The following is a 10618-nucleotide window of genomic DNA, read 5'->3' as shown; positions in this document are numbered from 1 at the left end:
CCTGTGGGGAGAAGGAGGGAGGGCTTCTAGCTGTGATGGTGGCTACAACCCTCTTTACACCAACTTCGGGCTAGTGAACAAGCCCAGAGCGTGCTTCACAACCTTTCTTTTCCAGGCCAGGCTTCCCATGGAAGACGGAGCCTGGGTCAATGTCTGTTCTCTTCCCCTTTCTGTGTGCGTGGGTGTCTATAGGCATGCTTATGAGCAGTTGGCATAAAGAGCCTGTAGGTAGAGTTCTGGCTCCCCAGCTGGTCTGGAGTCAGTCGTGGGGCACCCCAAGTTTCCTGAGGGGGCGAGCCTGCATCTCTTTCTCCAAGATGAGGGTGAGAAGTAGGAGGCAGGCTGTGGACCATCACGATCTGTCAGTGAGCTCAACAAGTCTGCCCACCATCTGGGCCCTATCAGATGAGAGGAGCGCTTCCTACGTTAATCTCTGATGAACTTGGCCTGGTTTTCATTTCAAAAGGCTCTACTTCTTTGCCTTCTTCCACTCAGCTCCTTCTTTACATCCCCTCCCCAAAATAGGACTAAAAATTATACCTTCTCCCCTCCTTGGTCTCCCCACCCAGCTGGGGCTGGGGAAAGCTTTGAAATTGGAGTAAGGCTCAGGATGGGAGGGATGGGATGCTGATGTAGCTGCTGGGGAGGGGCTGGGAGGGAAAATGGCCAATGGAGCTCTCAGGTGATGGGGAGAGAACAGAGATCTCTTAGACCAACTCTGCCCCCTTGGGATTTCCAATCCCCTCCTTCTCACCTCCCAAGTGTCCTTCCATCACCCTAGTCTTTCCTTTCCTCATCCCACGTGGGATAAACTACAAAACTACTACATTTCTTGAAACTGTCTGTAGTGACCACCTTCCAAATTGGCCCCCAGTGACCCCTACTTTTACACCCGTGTGTACTTATACCCTTCCATTTGTACCAGGGTCAGTCTGTGTAGGCCACAAAATATTACAGAAGTGATGCTTTGTCATTTCCAAGATTAAGTTATAAAAGAAGGTGGTATTCTGTCTTGAGTTCTCCCTCTCCCTTGCTATCTCTCCTTCTTCCCTCTCTTTCTCTCTCTCATCACTTACTGTGCAGTAGCAAGCTGCCGTGCTATTAACAGACCCACGGAAAGGCCCACATAGCAAGGAATTGAAATCTCTGAACAACAGCCAGCAATGCACTGAGGCCTGCTGACAACTGCAGGGGAGAGTTCTTCAGCACTATTCAAGTCTTGAGCTGTCTACAGCCCTGGCTGACAGCTACACAGCAGCCTTATAAGAGACTCTGAACCAGAACCACCCCATCAAACCACTCTCATATTTCTGAGACATGGAAATGGTGAGATAATATTTCTCCTATATTGCTTTAAGCTGCTACATTTGGAGGATGATTTGTTATGTAGCAGGAAATAACGAATAACCTATCCAGAGTGGAGGATTCAGGGTAACCAAGCAGGCTGAAATTTCAGGGAAGACAGGGCCCTTCAAGCAGAGACAGATAGTGAGCATTTGCTTACCTCTGGTAGAGTAGGAGAAGAGATCTAGGTATGTGTGCTCAATCGCTTCAGTTGTGTCCATCAACTTTTTGTGACCACGTGGACTACAGCCCGCCAGGCTCATCTGTCCATGGAATTCTCCAGGCATGAATACTGGAATGGGTAGCCATTCCCTTCTCCAGGGGATCTACCTGATCCAGGGATCAAAGCTGGGTCTCCTGAACTGCAGGCAGATTCTTAACCATCTGAGCCACCAGGGTGCCATAGAGAAAGGTAAAAAGAAAAGAGATAGATTTTTATTTTTGATACATCAAATGAATTTATTTTTTATTGAGGTATAATTGACATATAACATTATTTTTGTTTCAGGTGTACAACCTAATGATTCAATACTTGTATATATTGTAAAATGATCACCACAGTGTCTTATTAGTATCTGTCACCATACATAGTTGCAAGCTATTTTTTTTCTTGTGAGAAGAACTTTCAAGATTTGCTCTTAGCCACTTCCAAATATACAGCACAGTATTATTAACTATAGTTCCCATGACTATTTTATAACTGAAAAGTTTGTACCTTTTGACCTCTGTCACTCATTTTCCCCATCTCCAATCCCCTACTCCTGGAAACCACCAATCAGTTCTCTATATCTGTATGCCTAAGTAAGATTATATAGTATTTGCCTGCATGTGACCGTGAACCGCCCTTTTGTCTGAGATTGTGGGAACAACAGACCAAAGGGTGGTTCACGTTCACATGCAGGCTCTTCTTCCTGAACCTTCAGTGGTTGCTGATGACAAAGACCAGTAGCAATGTAGGAGGGTGGAGAATCAAAGACCTCTGCATCTTGATCTTGGGCTTCCCAACTTTCATGACTATGAGAAAATAAATTTGTTATTTATTTGTTACTCAGTCTATGGTGGCCCTGGAGGACGCAGGACTTATTTTAAAGTGTAATTTCAAATTCTTTATTGACGATGTGTTAACCTTATATCCTACCACTTTGTTAAACTCACTTTGTTCTGTTGCTTCTTGGTTGACCCTTTGGGATTTTCTGCAGAGACAATTGTGTCATCTGTAAACAGAGACAGTTTTATTTTTTCCTTTCCACTCTTTATATCTTATATTTCTTTAAAAGTGTTTTAAATTATTTTATTTTTTAACCTTAAAAAATTTTTATTGAAAGAAAGATTCTTTAAATCTTATAATGCTTTACAATTTTCAAAACTTTTGCACACATGGTTTCCTATAAACCCATGATAACTCTTTTCTCTTTTGTCCCCAACCCTATATGGCCTCCCCCTTCTGTCTCTCTCGCCACTGGTAACTGCTAGCTTGTTCTCTGTATCTGTGAGTCTGCTGCTACCTCTTATTCCTTTTTCTTGCCTAACTTCACTGGATAGAATTTCCAGTGCAATGTTGAATAGATATCCTTCCTTTGTTCTCAGATGTAGGGAGAAAGCCTCTAGTCTTTCATGATTAAGTCTGATGCAGTTTATACAGTTCTGTAACCATCACTGCCATCGGTAACTGCTCACCATCTGTTATCATGCTGTTTGTGTGTTTAACTGAATTCCCAGAGCAGCCTTAGAATGGAAAATAGTACAGTGGATGGAAGGGAGAATAGTTAATATGTTGAACCATATCCTCCCTTAAAAGTCATAACATGCCCTGGCTCTGTTAACCCTCATAGCCAGCCTGTTCTCTGCACTCCTAGTTTGGGTTACTTAACCTTTATGCTTGGCCCCTGTTCCCCACTTCTCTTGCTTCATCTCAAGCTTTATCTCATATGGAAGTTTGTACTCAGACATCCCTTCTTCCACTCACAAAATTGTTGCTATTGTTTCCTGTTGTAGCCAGGTACACACCCTTCCTTTTCCTTGTGGTGGTGGTAGTTTAGTCCCTAAGTTCTGTCTGGCTCTTGCGACCCCATGGACTGTAGACTGCCAGGCTCCTCTGTCTATGGGATTCTCCAGGCAAGAATACTGGAGCTGGTTGCCATTTCCTTTTCCAGGGAATCTTCCTGACCCAGGAATTGAACCCAGGTCTCCTGCACTGCAGAAAGACTTTTTACTGACTGAGCTATGGATACTCTACCCTAAACTATGTCTACAACCAAGTCCTGCAGGAAGGTAACTTTCAGTGAATTTGATCTCCCTGGAGTGGATTATTTTGGAACCAGACACATGGTTGGCTTTGAAATAAAAACTCAGGAGCTGCTTAAAACTTCCATGGATAGCTTCATGTTCCGGTCCTGAACCACAGGCCTCCAACAATGATGGGAATCTATTGATCCACTCTAAGCAGTTAGAGCTTCCTTTTTTCAACCTGTTTATGTTTGTCTAGGAGAAGGAAATAGCAACCCACTCAGGTATTCTCTCCTGGAGAATCCCAGGGACAGAGGAGTCTGATGGGATGCTGTCCACAGGGTTACACAGAGTCAGACACAACTGAAGCGACTTAGCGGCAGCAGCATGTTTGAAGTGAATGCAATAAGAATTTTTCAAAATCCAGTGGATTTTTCAAAATCCAGTGGATTTTGACATACCAGAAGGTGTTGCCTACAAGAAGTGTAGTCTTGTGTGAGGAAGCTTCTGTTGCATGTGTATGTGGGCAGATACACACACATGTGCTGGCCAGTGATGTAGACTGTATGTCAAGGTTGTGGGACTATCACAGCCCATGAAGCTGAACTATTGAAAAGTATAGGAACTATGGGTTGGGCAGCATGAATGAAGGCAGAACACAAATGTTTTTGATCAAATAAACTGATCAAGGAATGTTTGTGCTTAACTTTAAAAAAATTTTATTTATTTATGGCTGTGCTGGATTGTCATTGTTGCGTTGGTTTTCCTATAGTCACAGCAAGTGGGGGCTACTCTCTAGCTGCGGTGCACGGGCTTCTAATTGAAGTGGCTTCTTTTGTTGTGGAGCATGGGTTCTAGAGCTCATGGGCACACAGGCTCAGTAGTTGAGGTTCCTGGGCTCTAAAGCATAGGCTTAATGGTTGTGGCACATCGGCTTAGTTCCTTCTTGGCATGTGGGATCTTCTGAGACCAGGAATTGAACTGTGTCTCCTGCTTTGGCAGGCGGATTCTTTACCACTGAGCCACCAGAGAAGCCCTGTGCTTAACTTTTGAAGCAACTCACACACTGATTACTAAAGTGGCTATATGATTTTACATTTTTACTAGCAATGTGAAATGAGGATTCCATTTATTCACATTCTTGCCAAAACTTGATGGGTCAGTCTTTCAGAATGTGTGCATTCTAGAGGGTATGTAGTATAATCTCATTATGGTTTTAACTTGGATTTCACTAATAACAAATGATGTTGAGACTCTTTACATGTGTTTATTTGCCATCATATATATTTAAATGTCAAATGAGATTTTGTTCATGGCAGAATTGCTTTTTTAGACTTCTTATTGTTATGTGGGTGTATTTCTGAACTTTCTGTTGTAGTTCATTGGAACCATACCATATTATCTGGATTACTGTCACTTTATAGTAAATTTTGAATAAAGATAGTGTAAGTTTTCCAGCTTTTATCTTTACCAAGTTGTCTTGGCTGATCTGGGTCTTTACATCCCCATATATGTTTTAGAAAATGAGCTTGTCACATTCTATAAAACAAGCTTGCTGGGATTTTGATGAGAATTTCTCTTTTTTTAAATTAATTGATTTATTTAAATTGGGTGCTAATTACCTTACAATATTGTGGTGGTTTTTGTCATACATCAACATGAATCAGCCATGGGTGTACATGTGCCCCACCATCTTGGACCCCCTCCCACCTCCCTGCCCAACCCATAGCTTTGGGTTGTCCCAGACCACCAGCTTTGGGTGCCTGCTTCATGCATCAAATTTGCGCTGGTCATCTATTTTACATATGGTAATATACATGTTTCAGTGCTATTCTCTCATATCATCCACCCTTGCCTTCTCCCACATTGTCCAAAAGTCTGTTCTTTACATTTGTGTCTCTTTTTCTGTCTTGCATATAGGGTCATCATTACAGTCTTTCTCAGTTCCATATATATGCGTTAATATAGTCTATTGGTGTTTCTCATTCTGGCTTACTTCACTCTGTATAATAGGCTCCAGTTTCATCCACTTCATTCTTGCATTCTTGCACCAAATGCATTCTTTTTTATAGCTGAGTAATAGTCCCTTGTGTATATGTACCTAACTTCCTTATCTATTCATCTGTCGATGGACATCCAGGTTGCTTCTATGTCCTAGCTCTGTAAACAGTGCTGCAATGAACACTGGGGTACATGTGTCTTTCAATTCTGGTTTCCTCGGTGTGTATGCCCAGCAGTGGGATTGCTGGGTCATATGGCAGTTCTATTACCAGTTTTTTAAGGAATCTCCACACTGTTCTCCATAGTGGCTGTACTAGTTTGCATTCCCACCAACAGTGTAAGAGGATTCCCTTTTCTCCACACCCTCTCCAGCATTTATTGTTTGTAGACTTTTTGATGGCAGCCATTCTGACCGGCGTGAGATGGTACCTCATTGAGGTTTTGATTTGCATTTCTCTGATAATGAGTGATGCTGAGCATCTTTTCATGTGTTTGTCAGCCATCTGTATGTCTTTTCTGGAGAAATGTCTGTTTAGCTCTTTGGCCCATTTTTTGATTGGGTCGTTTATTTTTCTGCTATTGAGCTGCGAGATTTGCTTGTATATTTTGGAGATTAATTCTTTGTTAGTTGTTTCATTTGCTATTATTTTCTCCCATTCTGAAGCCTGCCTTTTCACCTGGCTTATAGTTTTCTTCGTTGTGCAAAAGCTTTTAAGTTTAATTAGGTCCCATTTGTTTATTTTTGTTTTTATTTCCATTACTTTGGGAGGTTGATCAATGATAGTAAAGATGATCCAAAATCTTGAAAACAAAATGGAGCTATAGATAAATAGACTAGAGACAAGAATTGATGAGAATTTCAATTGGGGTAAAATTACCACTTTAACAATATTGTGTCTTCCAATACATGAAGAAGATATAGCTCTCCATTCATTTGCATCTTTAAATTCTCTCAGCAATGTTTTTAACTTTTCAGTTTATAGGTCTTGCAGGTTTCTTAAATGTACTCCAAACTCTTTTATTCTTTTTTATATTATTGTGATTAGCATTGTTTTCATAATTTCGTTTACAGATTTTGCTATTATATAGAAATATAATTGAGTTTTGCATATTGAGTTTGAATTGTGTTAACTTAATAGTTCTAGTAGCTTTTTTTTTGTAGTCCCTTAAGATTCTATACATAGATGGTTATATAATTTTTTAATAAAGACAAGATTATTTTTGCCTTTCCACTTTGTATGCTTTTAATTTCTTGTTTTACTTTATTGCACTGGTAGAATCTCTTAATGGAAAATATTCTGCCTCTGGTCATTAAGTGTGACATTAGTTGAAAAATTTCGAGATGACTTTATCCAGTTTAAGAAGCTTCTTTCTGTTCCTACTTTCCTGAGAGTATTTTCTTTTAATGGATGGGTGTTGGATTTTGTCAAATGCTTTTTCTGTGCCTATTGAGATAATGTTGGAACTAGTTCTTCACTTATTAATATTATTACTTGATTTTGGGATGTTAAACCAACTGCATCCCTAAATACTCCACTTGGTCATAGTATACAATCCCTTTTACAAGTTGCTGGATTTTGTTTGCCAATATATTTTTTTAAGGAGTTCTGTACCCATGTTTGGGCTTCCCAGGTGGTTTAGTGTTAAAGAATCTGTCTGCCAATTCAGGAGACACAGGAGATGTGGGTTTGATTCCTGGATTGAGAGGATCCCCTGAAGGAGGAAATGGCAACCCACTCCAGTATTCTTGCCTGGGAAATCCCATGGACAGAGGAGCTTGGTGGGTTGTAGTCTACAGGGCTGCAAAATGTCGGATACGACTGAGCATGCGTGAATGCACGCACACACCCATGTTCACGTGAGACATTAAGATGTTTTGATTTTTATCATGTCTCTGCTGGCTTTGGTATCAAGGGAATACCAGCCTTATAAAATAATTTGGGAAGTTTTCCCTTCTTCTCTTTTTTCTGAAAGAGTTTGTGTAGGAATTTGTGTTATTTATTTCTTAAATGTTTGATAGAATTCAACAGTGAAGGCATCTGGGCCTAGGGTTTTCTTTGTGGGATAAATTTTGCTTATCAAGTCAGATTCTTTACTTGATATAGGTCCTACATATTTTTTGTTCCTTTTTGAGTGGTAATTAATCTTTCTCAGAATTTCTTCTGTGTTTTCATTTTTTTTTTTTTTTTCATTTGGGTTTATACCTAGGAATGGAATTGTTGGGTCATATGGAAACTACTGAAAACTGACCCATTGGAAAAGGCCCTGATGCTGGGAAAGACTGAAGGCAAAAGGAGAAGAAGGCAGCAGCATCACTGACTCAATGGACATGAATCTGAGCAAACTCCAGGAAATAGTGAAGGACAGGGAAGCCTGGCATGCTTCAGTCCATAAGGTCACAAAATAGTCAGACACGACTTAATGACTGGACAACAATGGCAACAATAAAAACCATTTGATTAAAATTTTGAGAAACTACTAGGCCATTTGCAAAGTAACTGCATCATTTTACATTCCTGATAGCAATGTATAAGGATTTCAATTTGTTCATATCCTCTCCAATACCTATTATTATCTGACTTTTTGATTATAGCCATTCTAGTGGATGCAAGGTGGTATCTCATTGTGCATTTTATTTGCATTTCCTCAATGACTTATGATCATGTTTTCATGTACTTATTGAATGTTTATACATATTCTTTGGAGAAAGCCTATTCAGATTTTTTGCCCATTTAAAAAACTGAGTTATCTGAGTTTTGTTTCTGTTGTTGTTTACTATTGATGTGTAGGAATTCTTTGTTATGGATAATTCAATATGGATACAAGTCCCTTATCAGACATAAAGTTTGCAAATATTTTCTCCCATTTTGTTTTTTTGTTTGTTTGTTTATTTTTTGTTTTGCTTTTCTGATGTCTTTTGAAGAATAAAAGTTTTCATTTTGGTGAAGTTCATGGTATCTATTTTTCTTTTGTCTCTTGAGCTTTTTATGTCACATCTAAGATGACTTCGCTTAACCCAATGTCATGGAAATTTACTCATATTTTTTTACCTCTTACATTTAGGTTTATAATCCATTTGGAGTCAATCTTTGTACATAGTGTGAGGAATGGATTCAACTTCACTTTTTTCACATGGCCATCCAGTTGTTCCAGCACTATTTGCTGAAAAGACTATTCTCCCTTGAATTGTTATGGCATGTGGGTCAAAAAATTAATTGACCATAAATGTTTGGGTTTATTCCTTGGCTTTCAATTCCATTGATCTACATGTTATTCTTATGTCAATTTGTTATTTTTGTTTTTGTTGTTCAGTTGCTAAGTTGAGTCTGACTCTTTGTGACCCTATAGACTGATAGCACACCAGGCTCCTCTGTCCTCCACTATCTCCAAGAATTTGCTCAAATTCATGTCCATTGAGTTGGTGATGCTACCTAACCATCTCATCTTCTGCTGCCCACTTCTCCTTTTGCCTTCAATCTTTCCCAGCATTGGGATCTTTTCCAATGAGTCAGCTCTTGGCCAAAGCATTGGAGCTTCAGCTTCAGCATCAGTCCTTCCAATGAATATTCAGGATTGATGTCCTTTAGGATTGAATGGTTTGATCTCCTTGCAGTCCAAGGGACTCTCAAGTGTCTTATTCAGCACCACAATCAAAAAGCATCAATTTTCAGTGCTCATCCTTCTTTATGGCTCAACTCTCACATCTGTACCTGACTAGTGGAAAAACTATAGCTTTGCCTTTATTGGCCTTAGTAGGAAAAGTAATGTCTTTGCTTTTTAATACGTTGTCTAGGTTTGTCATAGTTTTTCTTTCAAGGAGCAAGTGTCTTTTAATTTTGTGGCTGTAGTCACCATCCACAGTAATTTTGGAGCCCAAGAAAATAAACTCTGTCACTATGTCAATTCCATGACTGCAAGTTTGAGTGCACTTGTCAACCCACATATAGACCAATAAGCAGAGTATGGACTTTGTGTATTTTGAAGTGTTTAAGCATAACTTATGTCCAATTCATTGGCTAGCCACAAAGCAAAGCTATTCTAAGTACCGTGTAAGTGTAATCATACAGTATTTTTTCTTTGGTAACTGGCTTAGTTCATTTAGCCTAATGCCTTCAAGGTTCATCCTTAGCAAGTGTTAGACTTTTCTTCCTTTTTGAGGCTGAATAATACTTCATTGTATGCATAAGCATTGAGTGTTTATCCATTTATCCATCGATGGAGATGTGGGCTGCTTCTGTGTTTTGGTTATTGTGAATAAAGCTGCTATAAACATGAGTGTACAAATATCTGTTGTGTCCCCACTATCAAATCTTTTAAGTATATGCCCAGAAGCAGATTTCTGGGTTGTATGCTAGTTTTATTTTTAATTCTAAGGGAAAGCCTTGTTTTCCATAGTGGCTGTACCATTTTATATGCTCACCAACCATGTGCAAATGTTCAGGTTTCTCTGCATCCTCACCAACACTTGTTACTTCTTTTTTGAATAATAGCTATACTGATGAGTGTGGTATCTCATTGTGTTTTGAGTCTCATTTCCCTAATGATTATTGATGGTGAGCATCTTGTGCTTATTGGCCATTTGGATATATACATTTCTTTGGAGAAATGCTTATTCAAGTTCTTTTTTTTTTTTTTTTATTTTTATTTTATTTTATTTTTATTAGTTGAAGGCTAACTACTTTACAATATTGTAGTGGTTTTTGTCATTATTTCTTTTCTTTCCCTTCTTCTCTCCTTCAGGGCCTTAAATTACACAGATTTCAAAGTCTCTTTGTCAGGCCACTGAGGCACTATTCATTTTTTCAGCCTATGATTTGTTTTAGATATTTTCTCTTATTATGTCTTCAAGTTCACTGATCTTTTCTTCTGAGATCTCTAATCTATTCTTAATCTCAGTTTTGTTTAACATTTTATGTTTTCACCTCTGAAAGTTCCATTTTCTTTATTTATATCTTTCTTTTTTTTTCCTTAGTAGTTTCATAATTTTCTCTGCTTTTCAAGCATATTTGTAATAGTATTTTAAAATGCTTGTTGGCTTTTATCATCA

The sequence above is a fragment of the Odocoileus virginianus genome, chromosome 10 (assembly GCF_023699985.2).
Source record: "Odocoileus virginianus isolate 20LAN1187 ecotype Illinois chromosome 10, Ovbor_1.2, whole genome shotgun sequence".
Classification (NCBI taxonomy): domain Eukaryota; kingdom Metazoa; phylum Chordata; class Mammalia; order Artiodactyla; family Cervidae; genus Odocoileus; species Odocoileus virginianus.
Note: the sequence above shows the minus strand (reverse complement) of the source record.